We start from the raw sequence: 16,279 nt of genomic DNA on the forward strand, positions 1-16,279 counted from the left end.
GAGTCGATATCCGTGGGTAGATCTAAGGGCAAAAGTCTCTCTAAAATAGGATTAGCCAAACCTTTAAAAAACATGTCGTAAAGAGCTCTAGTGTTCCATCCACTCTCTGTGGCCAGGGTTCGAAAACGTATGGCGTAATCGCTAACGGTGTCTCTCCCCTGGTGCAGTCCACAGAGTTGCCTTGCCGTATCTCGGTCTGCTGCTACTGGGTCGAAGGTCTTTCGAAGGCCTTCCTGGAAGTCATGGAGGGTTTGGCAGATCCTGGAGCCGCGTCCCCACTCGGCTGTTGCCCATGCCAGTGCTCTTCCTCCCAGGTTCGAGATAATAAAAGCCTCTTTAGCTTGATCTGAGGAAAAGGACTGGGGAGAAAACTCGAAGTGCATGTCACATTCAGTGAGAAATTACTTACAGCGTCCACTTTTTCCCGAGTAACGCTCGGGACTGGCTAGTCGGAGTCCTGGGCCGGCGTGGATGATAGTGGGAACGGGGGCAACCGCCAGTGTGGCGGGTTCCAGTTGGCCCGCGTTGGAGGTACCAGCTCGGTGTCAGATCTGGTTGGTGAGATCCCCAAGCTGAGCGGTCATGGCAGCCTTGAATTTGTCGTGATTATGAGTGAGGTTCATCTGGTCTTCCTGCATGGACAGTCTGGCTGCCTGTGAGCCGAGAGCTGTGGCGAGACGTTCAGATCCTGCTGTGTCCATTCTGGCCAGTGTGTACTGTCAAAACCCGGCAGGACACAGGACACAGATGCAGGATCTTTCAGTATAAGACATTTTATTAAATAAACCTCTTATGGGTCTCCTGACAGAGAAAACAAGGGGCTATTAAATCCTAATACACTATCCTCAATAATTAGGCTTTGGCTAGAGTAACTATAAAACTTAATGAAAATCAAACTCACTCCACGCCAGGAGGAAAACGAAAGACTATAAAAGATTATCTTTAAACTCTACGCACTCGTCTAACGAGGCGGAACAAACAAATGACACTCTCCCGAAAACGGAGGCACTATGAAACTTTACACAAAACAAAACACTCTCCGTCTAATGGAGGCTCTATGAGATTACAAATCACTAAACACAACCGCTCCTTTAACGGAGGTGCTATGAAACATTATAAACAAAAGATCACTCCCAAATGAAGGAAACCAAAACAGACTATGAACTTTAAACGAATCTAAACTATGACTATGGTTCAAAGGAGGAACGCTCAACTTCAAAGGACAAGGTAATCGCGACTATGGAACACTGGAAATGGTCAACAGATCAACAGGGCAGAAGCCGTCTAAATACAAATCAGGTTCTAAAGATACTTCTAAAGCTGCTCTACTTGATGATACATCGGTGATAATAGTGGGAAGGATCATCAATCTTCTCTCTAATAGAAACAATTTTATTGATAAAGAATCTCATGAAATCATCACTGATGAGAGTTAAAGGAATACATGGCTCAACAGAGCTCAAACTCTTTGTCAGCCTGGCAACAGTGCTGAAAAGAAACCTGGGATTGTTCTTATTCTCTTCTATCAATGATGAATAAAAGGCAGTTCTAACTTTACGAAGGACTTTCTTATACGTTATTAAACTATCTTTCCAGACTAATTGAGACTTCTAAATTAGAGGAACGCCACTGTCTCTCCAGCTTTCTTGCAGTCTGCTTTAACGCATGCAGCTGTGAATTATACCAAGGAGCCAACCTCTTCTGACTGATTACCTTCCTTTTCAGAGGGACAACATTGTCCAGTGTTGTACGCATTGAAGCTATAGTGCTGTCAACAAGAGAGTCAAGTTCTACTGAAGTAAAATTTAGGTAGCCGTCCTCTGTCATATCTGCACATGGCAGTGAAGAAAAGGATGATGAAATTAACTCTTTAAATCTGGTTACAGCATTCTCTGATAGACACCATCTATATGTAAAATTCTTCTCAGAAGCCGTATACTCAAGTAATGTAAATTCAAAAGTTATCAAAAAATGGTCAGATAAGACAGGGTTATGAGGAACACTGTTAACTGTTCACTCTCAATGCCATAAGTCAGCACAAGGTCAAGGATATGATTAAGGCAGTGAGTAGGTCTGTGAACACTTTGAGAAAATCCAATAGAGTCTAATATAGAATTAAAATTCATATTTAGGCTGTCATTTTCAACATCTACATGAATATTAAAGTCACCCACTACAATGACTTTATCTGTACTCAGCACTAACTGTGATAAAAACTCTGAGAATTCAGACAGAAACTCAGAATAAGGGCCAGGTGGACGATACACAACAACAAACACAAGAGGTTTTTGTGATTTCCACTTTGGGTGGGAAAAACTGAGAATCAGAGATTCAAAAGAGCTCAAACTAATCTTGGGTCTAGGACTGATTCGTAACCCTGATCTGAAGGGGCTGGGATATGGGTGGGATACGGGTGAATGTGACACATCTAGTAGTAAAAAGAAGTGTCAAAGAACACTTAGAAGTTAATTTCACTGTAAACAAGCTGTGCATATCTAAGTGTGCACGTTACCTGACTATCACTGAACAATGCAGGCCATCTTTCCAATACAACCGACAATTTCCATCCTTCGCCGAGAGAACATTGACGTCATCAGTTCATCCTGGAGCTGGAGGTCTGGATCACGCTTCTGCACCTCTGGCAGCATGATCTTTCGATACTCCTCTGATGTAACTACATTAACTCCTTGGGGATCTGGCAAAGAGTGGATCTCCCTCTTTTTTGATTTTTTGGCTACTGTTCTGTCAGCCTGTCCTCTCTTTGTCTTGACACCCAGCTGCGATCAACCTCTAATGGTAATTTCCCGTCTTGAATTTCAAACTAAATACCCAGCAAGACCATCCTTTGGCAGAACCTGGCTCTCTGAGACAAGGGTGCTTTGCTACAAGAGCAGTAGCTACACTTTCTGACTCAGGAACACACTCTTGGCTTAACACACCTTATGTCTTAAGGTGACAAGGACTGAATAAGCAGCATCAACTAGATACAATTAATAATCTAAGATAAAATAAAACATTTTTTTAGAGTAAGGTTAGGTTTGGTGACCTTACTGTATCATGAATGTCCTTGGAGCGATTAGCAGCTTTCCCTCAGCTTGGTATGCTGTGAGGGGAATGTAATCATTCAGCTGGTCAGGACTGACAACAACCATTACAGCAGGGTCCCTTTTGATGAGGTGGTAGCAGCTCAGATGCTCCTAGAAACACACTGTGAAGAGTTCAATCATGAAAAATATGTGTCTATCCGCTTGACATATCTCGAGCACTCTCCCAAAATTTTTCAGTCCACTCGTGTGTCCAACTGGTTACATGCTGCCATTCCGACATCTCGCCATTCCGACATGGGTCTCCAATTGTCGGAATGGCGACACTTAATTTTTTATCAAACGTCCTGTCATTCCGACACTTTTTTCCTCCTATGGTTGGAATGGCGGTATGTTTTTGTTTTTTTTAACATACCGCCATTCCGACAGTTCCTTTTAATAGCCTATTTTTTACCCAAAACATTTTGCACTAATGATATGCCGGCGCAAATACGCCCTAATGTTTGGTCCTTAAGATATCAATAGGTTGTATAAAGCCTTGCGCAACGGCTGTGTGTTTGTGCCAAATGCGCAAAGCCCATCCGCGCTTCCCAAAATTGGAGCGAGTACTCATAAATCATGTGAATAACATGAATAAACGTTTTTACTGCATTTTGGTGTGTTTTATAAGTTCTATGCTGTCATTTCTCTCCTCTCCTATTGGCAAGGCAAGGCAGAGTGCTCGCAACTGTGTCCTGTGCAGTAGCCGTGATATCTGTAATTGCAATTATTACTTTTGCATATGATGACAGCGTGCACAAGACGCATGGGCTCTGTGGAGAGCTCCGCTCCAGGTGGCTGCTGTGACAGCTCACTGTATTTCTGCTTAATCAGTTTCAGTCTCGCCAGAGTTACATTAATATCTGTATTTTTATATTTGAAATTTCAGGGGATTTTGATAATAGATTATTAAAGTTTGTTTGCGAGGCTGTGGCCTCTGTATGTGCAGAGTTTGTGCGCCAAACTTTAGGGCGTATTTGCGCCGGCATATCATTAGTGCAAAATGTTTTGGGTAAAACATAGGCTATTAAAAGGAACTGTCGGAATGGCGGTATGTTAAAAAAAAAAAAACATACCGCCATTCCGACCATAGGAGGAAAAAAGTGTCGGAATGACGGGACGTTTGATAAAAAATTAAGTGTCGCCATTCCGACATTGGCCTCCAATTGTCGGAACGGCGAGATGTCGGAATGGCAGCATGTAACCGGTCTGCTTCTCCTCCTCCAGTTGCCGAGACTTTGTGTTTTTAATAACGCTTATCTGTAAACATGTGTTAAACATATAAATTGCATGAACAGAAAGAAGGGACTCACCTGTTGAGTAACGCAGGATGGTGGGACATTTGAATGTCGGAATAGAGGGATGTCGGAATGGTGGGACGTTTGCATGTCGGAATGGTGGGATGTCGGAATAGCGGGGTGGCGGAATGGCGGGATTTCGGAATGGGTGTTGCCACCCTGTCCAACTGTGAGAACCATCCATTTAGATTATTTTGTCCCATTCAAATGGGCTGTGGAGGTCAGGGGAACAGATTCCAGACTTTTAAACTTGTTTCTTATAGAACTGCTGATAGAAACATCTAAGATGTCCACAGAAGCAAGGGTTGCTGTCCCAGTTTGGATGCTTAGTTTAAAAACACTTGGCATCTCCAAATAACATGCTAACATTAGTTCACCCAAGATAGCGCTGCGGACGGCTGCCTCGGTGTGTTGGTGCGCATTGTTTTGCGCTTTAACACTGTTTTTTGTGATGGTACCCAGAGCTCTTTCACCAGAGAGGAGCTCATGAACATCATGGTAAAATCACTAGAGTATTTATTCCTTACTTTTCTTATCTGTACACTGGAAATTTTGGACATTCTGGTCAAAGGTGTGCTCACCTTTCCTCACACAGTGAAACACCAGTGGAGAGGGAGACGGGCTGGTGCCTTTGTGCATCTTCAGGGTAGTTTATACTTCGCCGTCATTTCGACAACGTAGCTACATTGTAGCTATGACGTCGACGTGTACCGCTACGCCATAGCCTGATGTGCACCTCCAAAAAAAAAAAAAAAGAAAGGATTCGGCTATAACCCCTGAAACCACACAAACACACAGCCACAACTCCCTACCAGCATGGTGAATACCTCTCTAACGTGCGTTCACTGTCCAACAAACTGGATGAATTACAACTGCTGTTGGGAAAAAACAGGGACTTTTCTTCATCTGCTGTTTTGTGCTTCCCGGAGATGTGGCTGTGTGGATTAATACCAGACTCTGCGCTGCAGCTGGCAGGTTTCCAACGCCACAGAGCAGACAGAGACAGAACTTCCCAGCAAAGCTAAAGGTGAAGAAATCTGATTTTACATCAACAGTGGTTGGTGCAACGATGTAAGTCATAGTTTATGCTTCTCCGTCATTTCGACGATGTAGCTACGACATCGACGTGGATCCCGTAGCCGTAGCTAGGGGTGTGATTGGTCCGCTTAGAACATAATTTCCAGCAGTTGCCTTTTCCGGTATTAATGGCTGTACATGGCGAAGAAGCTTGTTGACATTAGAAATTATCGAAAGCACATTTGTTCATCCAGGTTGTAAATTCACGCCAGTAAATTCACAACCAGTGTTGTAAATTCACCAGTTCCCAGCCTCGTCGTACAGACCACCCCCGCAAACGTCTTCCCTGTTGCCTGCGCTTCAACATTTGCAAATTAAGCATTTGTTCTTAGATATTGATGCTCTTAAACTGCAAATACAGCTGCTCCACCTTGGTTGCCATTGTTTACTGTTGTTAACTGTGACTAGAAGAAAAAGCAAGGATTGTTGATGTTCTGGAAGAGTATAAATTAAGCTTAACAGTGATCCAGCAGCACTGTTCTCCTGACCTGGAATCAGTGGCGGCTGGCCCATTGGGGCCGCTGGGACTCAGCCCCACCAGCTGTTGAGAGGATAAAGTAAATAGCTTCTTTTTTTTTTTTTTAAATCAATTTAAGTTTTACTTAATAGTGTGTGTCACTCATTAAACAGTGAATTTCCACTGACAGACAGTGTATCATTCTCTCATGGGCCTATTGTCAAATAGCCCCAGCCCTGCAGCTAAACAGCCAATCCGATTATGGTTGCTGGGGAGAAATCATGAATAATTGGCCTATCAACGTCACCAAATTTAACGCCGGTGGGGCGCTGGAGATTTAGCCCCAACTGCTATGTAAAATGCAGGAAGGTTTAGGATTGCTGAAGCTACATGAGGAGCCAGCAATAGTTTTTTTTTCATAGTGCGTCTCCCAGACTCTGACCTATGCTACGGAGAAAAAAAATACGTGTGACAATGAAGAGAGATGATGGCAGTGACAACCGGAGTTCAAGAGCAGCTTCCACTAAATTTGGTGAAATCATTAGTAATGCACCCTTTTGCGAGATGGATGACGGAGGAAAAACTTATGGTTAAGAATCTGGGACCCAAAAAGCTAGAAATCAACATTTCCCAGCAAATCACGGTGAAAGATAAATGTTACAAACAGAGTTTTTGTCAGAGCTGGTTCAACCATAAGATGTGGCTGGCAGGTTGTGGAGCGGCCAATGCACTTTTTCGTTTCCCCTGTATCCTCTTTAGAAGTTACAAATGTGATTAGACTTGGACAAAGACTGGACAAACTGACTTAAAGCGCCTCTCCAAATGGATTAAGAAGCATGATGATCCAAAGGTCACATGGAAAACTGCGTAAAACATAAAACTAGCTGTGTTCGGAAATATTTGCATAGCAATGCAGCTAGAAGATGGGTACCGCATTGCTGTATGAATGCACAATGAAGAGGTAGATAAAAAACGTAATATTTTATCTAAGATTATCAATTGTGTTGAATTTTGTGGTGCTTTTGAAAAGTTCCGTTTCATTCTCTCTTCTCAACCCACACTCATATTAGACACTTAGTCACAACAAGGGTATGATTCCCATGTTCCCATGTCCCTTGTATTGTATTGTATAGTATTTGATAGCATAAAGTCTAATATAGCTGTAAAATTGTTACTTTTTCTGTGAAACTGGAAACTGTGAAATCATATTATTATTGTGGAACTGCAGTCATTTTTCGACCGTTTGAATGCTTATGCAAAATGAGGCAGGTAAATCTGTTGGCACACCAGCTCCACCAAGATTTTTTATCACCAGCCGCCACTGCCTGGAATCCTTCATCATAAACTGGAAGCCTTTTTATTCACCCCGTAAGTTTGCTTCATTCATTCGTTCTGGTCGGCGTTTACATTCTGCCGCATGCCAACGTGCAGGACGCACAACACATGCTCGCTCGAGTGGAGTGAACCAACCCGGACTCTTTAGTTGTCCTTAATGACTTTAACAACGGAAATCTCACTCAGGAACTTCTTGAATATAGACAGCTTATTCAATACCCAACCAGACAGGAGAATGATCTGGATCACTGTTACACCACAGTCAGGGATGCTTATCACGCCCCCTGTGCTGCACTGGGCCACTCTGACCATGTCATGGTCCACCTGGTTCCTGCTTACAGGCAGAAACTAAAGCTCTGCAAACCTGTAGTGAGGACATCAAGGAAGTGGCCAGTGAGGCTGTGAAGGATCTCCAGGAGTGTGTGGACTCTACTGACTGGGATGTGTTCAGGGGCCTGTTGTTCGAAAGTAGAATAAAGACATCCAGGATAAGTGTGAAAGCCAGGTTGGACAAATCTCATAAGTCCATCCTGGTTTAATTGGTTGTTTGAACGCTGAGCCAGGCTGAGGATGGGCGTCTTTGTCAAGCCAGGTCTAACTAATTCGAGTAAGTGTGAGGCCAAGGCTTTCTTCAGTAGACCACAGAGATTGATAACAGATTCACTTATGAGATGACAGGTGTGGACACTTTCCTCCAATGAACAGCGGATCTGAATGCTGATGTAAGGTGACACACCTCCCATAAAATGAAGCACCACTGCTGTCTTGAAGTTTGGAGATGGACTGATTAAATGAGTTGGTAAGTAATCCAAAACTAAAACCCTTAATCACAATTTAAGTTCGTTTCACAAATTAAAAATGGTTGCCTTAATGATAAGCAGTGGAAATTGATAACAAGTAGTGAATATAAAAACATTGTTCGTGCTTGAATCATTTTCTGATAATGCAGTCAGCATCACAGATAATCTGAAAGAATAAGATTGCACATGACTGATTAATTTATTTATTAACAGTAACCATAAGTCATTCTTACCTGAACGTTGATACTGTGGAACGATTTGTGATTTACAACATCGTCCTCATTAACACCCGAGGGGCACTTTATCCTCCCATGAGTGCAGTCCAGTGCACCAATGACATTAGGGAAAGCTATTATAAAGATGAACCCTTGTTAAAAACATAATGTGCAGGTCATCCTATTTTACCAACACATTTTTCTTTTTACCTGCCATTTTTAAAAAACCCTCATTGATGTAACACAGTCATCTGTGGCCAGGGAATGTTAAAAAAATGTGCACGACTGATTTAAGTGCCAAATACACGTGGCGGATGGCCCAGCACACAGCTCCTTTATTAAGATTCTCAGCATTCCCGATGGAGTAGAGAAACGAGACGCTTGCAAAAAAACGGAGCGCAACACAGACCACCTGTGGAACTATCATTGCGCAGCTCCGTGTCACGGTTTATTTTCCGTTTCATGTCTCGTCTCGTCATTTCCTGTTTTATTTTAAAAAATCACTAATCTTGTCCTCTCGTTTCAGGTGACTTGCCCTTCCTCCTGTGTCAAGCGTCTGATTGTCTTCCCTGATTCCAAGTGTTTTCACCTGTTCCCCTTGGTCCCTCGTGTTCAAATAGTCTGCGTTTCCCTTGCCAGTATGTTGTCTCATTCCGAGCTACACTACCAGCCACTCTCCTTGTCTAGAACCCACAGTTTCCACGAGCCTGCAGCGAGCGACTCTCCTGCAGTGCGGTCTTTTGTAATTTAACCTTGTACCATAGCCTTATTTATTGAACGGTAAGTTTCATAGCTTTGTTTTTCCTCCATTTTCACGGAGTGATTTTTCGTTGTAACCATTCATAGTCGCCTCCGTTAAAGGAGAGCCTTTAAGGTAAAGTTTTAAAGAGCCTCTGTTTTGAAAGAGTGCGCCTTTGTTTTATTAGAGCGGGACTTTACTTTGTTAAGTGTTCATAGCGTTTCTGTTTACCTCCCAGTTTGGAGAGAGTTTATGTTTGTTAATTTTCATAGCCGTGCTCCTCCTCCACCGTAGTCACGGAGGAGAGCGCTTAGGAGTTTTATAGCCTTTTCTTTTGCACTGCCGGGAGAGCGCCCTGCAGTGCTGCGTTCTTGTCTTGTGTTGATAATAAAACCTCTTGAACCATAAGACCCTGCATCTGCGTCCTGAATCCCTCTCTGGTACTGACACTCCGGGCTGTGTGCCGCTGGATTTTGGGACCAGTTTTCCACACAGGTAGCACAGGATGCCCTCTCCTGAAAATCTGTCTTTCTAATAGATACTCATCACTGAACGCCAGTGGATCTGACCTGTCTCTAACCACTTTCTGAGGTCGAAATGCCCACCGAACAATTGTTACCTCATCATCCACAATGTCTTCCAAAATGGGACACGCCATTGTGAAGGAAAGGACTCATGTTCATGGGACTTAATATAATGTAGGCTACTTCCCTAATCGCTGACTCAATTGCAAGAACCTTTGCAAGTCCAGCTATTTCTAATAACTGCAATAAAATCTGATATGAGCTGGCAAACAATATGAAGGGTGTTTATTTACAATCACGAACACACAAATAGGCCCCAATTATGAAAAAGAACTATTGCAATAGGGTAACTTTATTTATTTTCTAAATTTGATCATGTTTTCTTTTTGATAATTTAGCCTACGTGTTTTAAAAACGAGGCCAATGCATAGGCTTAATCAGAACATGGAATGACTGTACAAACACATTTAATGCTGATCAGCGCAGCCGCTGACTCCAAAGATAAGACAACAGAATCAACTAAGCCTGGCATTTAGCCTGGTCTAAAGCAGGCTAGCTGCAGAGAATAAATCACCATGGTAAATTGACCAGGATAAAGTTATCCAGCTGTTGAACAACCGACAGGCTAAATTCAGCCAGGATAACCAACATATCCCGGCTTAATCCCTTATCTAGGTTTCGAACAACAGGCCCCAAGACTGCTACCAACAGTCTGGATGAGTACACAGAGGCTGTGACATCATACATCAGCTTCTGTGAGGACTGCTTTGTGCCATCACGCACCAGTATAAACGACAAACCCTGGTTCACAGCCAAACTCAGAAGGTTATGGTTGGATAAGGACCTTCAGGCCTTCAGCAGTGGGGACAAAGACAGATTCAAAGAGGCGAAGTACAAGTTTAGCAAGGCGGTGAAAGAGGCTAAATGACTGTACTCTGAGAAGCTCCAACACTAGTTCTCAGCCAACGACTCTGCGTCTTTCTGGAAAGGGCTCAGGAAGATCACCAACTACAAGCCTAAAGTCCCCCACTCCATAAACAACCAACGCTTAGCCAACGACCTGAACAAGTTCTACTTTCGCTTTGACAGGCAAAGGGACAGTCCTGTAACCATCCCCCACGAGACCTCTCAACAGCTCCACCTTCAGTGTATCACCTCTACCTCCCCCACCTCAGCAGAGAACTGGGCATCTCTACCAATACCCACCTTAAAGGCCCACCGCTCCACCCACCTCAGTGACGACTCTTTCCATCCATGAGAGAGACGTTAACCAACTCTTCAGGAGACAGAAAGCTGCTGGACCAGATTGTTCACAGACATTTTCAATACCTCGCTGGAGACATGTGCCAGCCTGCTTCAAGACCGCCACTATCATTCCTGTTCCCATAAAGCCAAGGTCCACAGGATTTAATGACTTCAGACCTGTCGCCCTGACCTCTGTGGTTATGAAGTCCTTTGAGCGCCTTGTGCTTTCACACCTGAAAGAGATCACCGACCCCCTCCTGGACCCTTGACAGTTTGCCGACAGAGCCAACAGGTCTGTAGACGTTGCAGTCAACTTGGCCCTCCACTACATCCTCCAGCACCTGGATTCCGCAGGTACCTACGCCAGGATCCTGTTTGTGGATTTCAGCTCTGCTTTTAATACAAACATCCCGGCTCTGCTTGAGGAGAAGCTCTCCCACCTGAGTGTACCTGACTTCACCTGCAGGTGGATTACAGACTTCCTGTCTGAGAGGAAGCAGCACATGAAGCTGGGAAAACACGTCTCTGACTTAAGCTTAATTTATACTCTTCCCGAACATCGACAATGTTGACGTGTCATCGTCATTGAGCATTCGAAGTTCTGCGTTCAGGGAACACGTTGCTCTGCAATTCACCATGCCAGTAGGGAGGTGTGGCTGTATGTTTGTGTGGTGTATGGGGTTATAGCTGAATCCTTGCTTTTTCTTCCGGTCACAGTTAACGACAGTAAACAATGGCAACCGAAGTGGAGCAGCTGTATTTGCAGTTGGAGCTTATTAATATTGAAGAATAAATGCTTAAATTGCAAATGTTGAAGCGCAGGCGACAGAGAAGACGTTTGCGGGGGTGGTCTGTACGACCAGCCAGAGTTCTGATGAGAACTAACAGGATAGATCATATTTCCATATTCAAGATTCTTCTCCTCACATATCAAGCTCTTAATGATCGAGCTCCATCATATCTTAAAGATCTCATAGTTGAATATTTTCCTAACACAGCACTTCGCTCCCAAACTGCAGGTTTACTTGTTGTTCCCAGAGTTTCTAAAAGTAGAATGGGAGGTAGAGCCTTCAGTTATCAGGCCCCTCTCTTGTGGAATAATCTGCCGGTAAATGTCCGGGAAGCAGACACCCTTTCCACTTTTAAGATTAGGCTTAAAACTTGATAAAGCTTATAGTTAGGGATGGTTCAGGTAATCCTGAAACATCCCATAGTTAAGCTGCTATAGGCTTAGACTGCTGGGGGCCCTCATCTTTCACACCTTTCCTCACTTTGCTCTCTTCTTCCCCCTGTTTAATTTCTCAAATGATTTTATGTACATGTGACATTATTGTGGTTATTAACTTGTGTTTCCCTGTTCCAACAGGTATCCTTTGAATGGCGTTATGGTGTTTTTCCCCCCTCTTTTCTGTCTTCTCAAACCCCAGCTGGTCGAGGCGGATGGCCATCCTTCCTGAGTCTGGTTCTGCCAGAGGTTTCTTCCTGTTAAAAGGGAGTCGTTCCTTTCCATAGTCGCCTCAGGCTCAGGACGGGAAGTTGGACTGAAGACAAGTTCCGGTACAATCTGTTGGTTTCCTTAGCTAGGATATTATTTTTTTAATTGGCTCTATATGAATTAATTGGATTATGATTACAATGAATTGAATTCCAGTTGGCTTGAATTGGACTATATTATTTAAGTGCCTTGAGATGACAATGGTTTTAATTTAGCACTATATAAATAAAATTGAATTGAATTGAATTGAACAACTCAACTCCTCCAGGGTTTGTTTACATCTGTCAACCACGCGGTTCTGGTCAGGGTGGAGGTCTCGCAATGATTTACCGCATTACGTGGAAAGTCTCACCATTGTCTGTCCCTAGCTTCAGCTCCTTCGAATCCACTGTCTGTCAACTGCCTGGACCGACTCCTATAACCACTGCAACTGTTTACCGCCCCCCGAAACCAAACAGCGAGTTTATAAATTACTTTGCTGCTTTCCTCACACACCTATCCATCATCTCCCCAAACACAATACTACTGGGAGATTTTAACATACACATGGACAATACAAACCACCCTCTTACCAGAGACTTTACATCCTGCCTGGAGAGCTCTGGATTTCAGCAGCACACCCACATCCCCACACATACCAAAGGACATATCCTGGACTTAATATGCTGCTCTGGTGTCACCCCCACTGACTGTGCAGCAGTTGAACTCCCCATCACTGACCATTTCCTCCTCTCATTCAATGTCTACCTCACTCTCTCTACCACTAAGTCCCCCTGTCTCATCTCCTTTCGCAATATCTAGGACATAAACATGGATTCCCTCTCCTCCAGTGTGGATTTCCTCATGGGCATTGCTGATTTATCCACCCCCGAAGAGCTGGTCTCATAATATAACACAGGACTTCATAATATCCTCAACTCCCTCGCTCCACTAAAAACCAGATATGTCTCTTTCTCCCTCTCTGCTCTCTGGTTTACGCCTGAACCTCGGCTTATGAAAGTCAGAGGCCAGCAGCTTGAGCAGCTTCATCGTAAAACTGGACTGACTATACACAAAGAAATGTACAAAAAATAATTTCTGCTTTACCAGGACTGCATTTCTAAATCCAAATCAAACTATTACTCCAGTATAATTTGTTCAAATGTAGGTAACACCAAGTCACTGTTTTCACTGTTCAACAATATCACTCGATCCCCATATACCACTTCATCTGTACTCAACTTTTTTCTGTAATTATCTCATGTCCATTTTCAACAACTAAATCCAGACAATCCATCAGGATCTTGGTTCAAACTCCAGTGACAGTTCTGCCCTCCACCCAACCACTCACCCCTTTTCATCCTTCAAGCTCCCCACCCTCTCAGATATCTCTGACCTCATCCAAAAATCCAAGCCCACCACATGTCAGCTGGACCCCTTCCCCACAGTTCTGGTTAAATCCTGCCTCCCCTCTCTAGCCCCCCTCATTTCTGCCATTATCCACTCCTCTCTCACCACTGGAATTGTCCCTTCATCACTCAAAACCGCTGCAATAACCCCAATCCTGAAAAAACCTGGTGCCGATCCTACCAACTTCAATAACTTCAACAGTCACTCAACAATCTGTATGAACAGTTCCAGTCTGGTTTCCGTCCACTCCACAGCACAGAAACCGCACTTGTTAAAATCACTATTGACCTCCTCATGGCAGCTGATTCTGGTTTACTCACTATACTCATTCTTCTTGACCTGAGTGCGACCTTCGATACCATCAGTCACCCCTCCCTCCTCAACAGATTACTTTCCATCGGTATCACCCACACTCCACTTGACTGGTTTAGATCCTACCTCTCAGGCTCAACTCAGTTCATTCAACTCAAATCTTTCACATCCCAGTCTTCCTCTCGTCTCTCCTATTTTTCATCATTTCCCTCCTTCCCCTCGGCAACATCTTCCGTAAGTACAATATCAGTTTTTACTGCTATGTGGATGACACCCAGCTCTACCTCTCTAGTAAACCCACCTCCACTCTCCCACCCTCGTCCCTTGCAGACTGCCTAACCGACATAAAATCCTGGTTCTCTTCCAATTTTCTCAAATGAAACTGATAAAACTGACATTCTCCTCATCGGTTCAAAATCAACACTATCCAAAACCGACAGTTTCTCAGTTACCATCGACAACTCCACTGTCTCCCCCTCCCCACAGGTTAGTAGTCTGGGTGTTATCCTCGACAGTACCCTGTCTTTTCATTCACATATCAGTAACATTACCCAGTCTGCATATTTTCACCTCCGCAACATCAACCGCCTCCACCCCTCCCTCACCCCCAATACCACTTCTATTCTTGTTCACAGCCTAGTCACTTCTCGCCTGGACAACTGCAACTCTCTCCTCTCCGGTGTCACTCACAAATCCCTCCATAAACTCCAGCTTGTCCAGAATTCAGCATCATCACAAGGACCCCCTCCACCCACCACATCACCCCCATCCTACAGCAGCTCCAATAAAATTTCGAATTGAATTCAAAATCCTCCTGTTAACATTTAAGTCCATTCACAGCCTCGCCCCTCCCTATCTATCTGACCTCCTCCATGTTGCCACACCCTCCCACACTCTCCGGTCCTCCTCCTCTACCCACCTGACTGTCCCACCTGCCCATCTCACCACCATGGTGAGAGAGCATTCAGCTGCTCTGCTCCTCGTCTTTGGAACAGTCTACCACTGGAACTCAGGAACACTCCTTCACCCCCACTCTTCAAATCCAAACTCAAAACCTACCTTTTCAAACTTGCCTTTTCCGTATGATTTGTACTGTGTAATTTTAATATCATTGATTGTGTTACATTGTTTTTAACCTATGTACAGTGTCCTTGAGTGTCCAGAAAGGCACCCATAAATAAAATGTATTATTATTATGATTATTAATATCACATTTGTTTTGGTCCTGCCCACGTGTTTTGAATGAATAGAGAAAAGATCTCTTGTTTCGTTACTGAGGCAGTGTACACCTAGGACAGGCCGACAGTCTCTATCATATATGCATTTGAAATATCACACATCAACCATCTCAGATTGTTCAAACTCAACGTTAGAATCTGTGCATTTGTTTTTAATCAGCTGTTACTTAAGACACTCCAGGAGTTCTGAAAATGTCATACATATCACACTAATATATGCTGAGAAATTAGATGCAGGCAAATCTTGGCAAAGTGAAATGTAATGTCCTAAGAGCTGCATCCATGTAAAACTATAATCTAATAATCAGTTTTATTACTATAACTGGCTAGTCAAAATGTGATTAAAAGATAAAACATGATATTTCACTTCAAAGGCTATTTTATCTTGTCAAGTTTAACAGAGTGCATTTTAGATATGACAGTCATTTTTTAAGTATTATATAACAAGTGTTCTGACTCCCGTGTGTTTTTTTTTTTTTTTTTTTTTGTCTTGTTATGAAAGCAGCGCAGTGGAGTCCTTCAAAAGCGAGTTCTCAAACTGCATGTATGCCGTTGCTTTCTCTTGCCGTTGCGGTTCCCTTCACTAGCCGTTGTCTGTCAGTTACTGGTCAGTTTGTTGAGATGCGTGTAACAGCTGTTTCCTCGCTCTGATCCTTGAAGTATATAAATCCGTAAGTGTTCAATGAATGAGATACTGATAGTTATGAACAGTGAGCGTAACTTTTCTAAAGAAAATAATGTTCGTTTTAATGTAAGAATACTTGCGTCTTAGTATGACATGTCTAGCCACTTTGTATATGGCTAACTGGTTGCCTAGCAACCAAGTAATGGAATGTATGAGATCGTTAAATATGTTATCTTAATTTGTCATCAATCTGTTATATCTTAAACAGTTGTTTACATGTAATTATGTAATTTAATATCTATGTTACTTAGTAACTTTCTGCATTTTTACCTCTCTTGCAGTTTTACGAATCTGAATTGAATGAAAATCAGAGATTGAAAAGAAGTGAAATCAGTTCAAGTAAAGTCTCATGGAAGGAAAGTCCCATTCTTCACTTTATTCTTGTTA

This window comes from Leuresthes tenuis, unplaced genomic scaffold (assembly GCF_036924035.1).
Source record: "Leuresthes tenuis unplaced genomic scaffold, fLeuTen1.0.hap1 SCAF_19, whole genome shotgun sequence".
Taxonomy (NCBI): domain Eukaryota; kingdom Metazoa; phylum Chordata; class Actinopteri; order Atheriniformes; family Atherinopsidae; genus Leuresthes; species Leuresthes tenuis.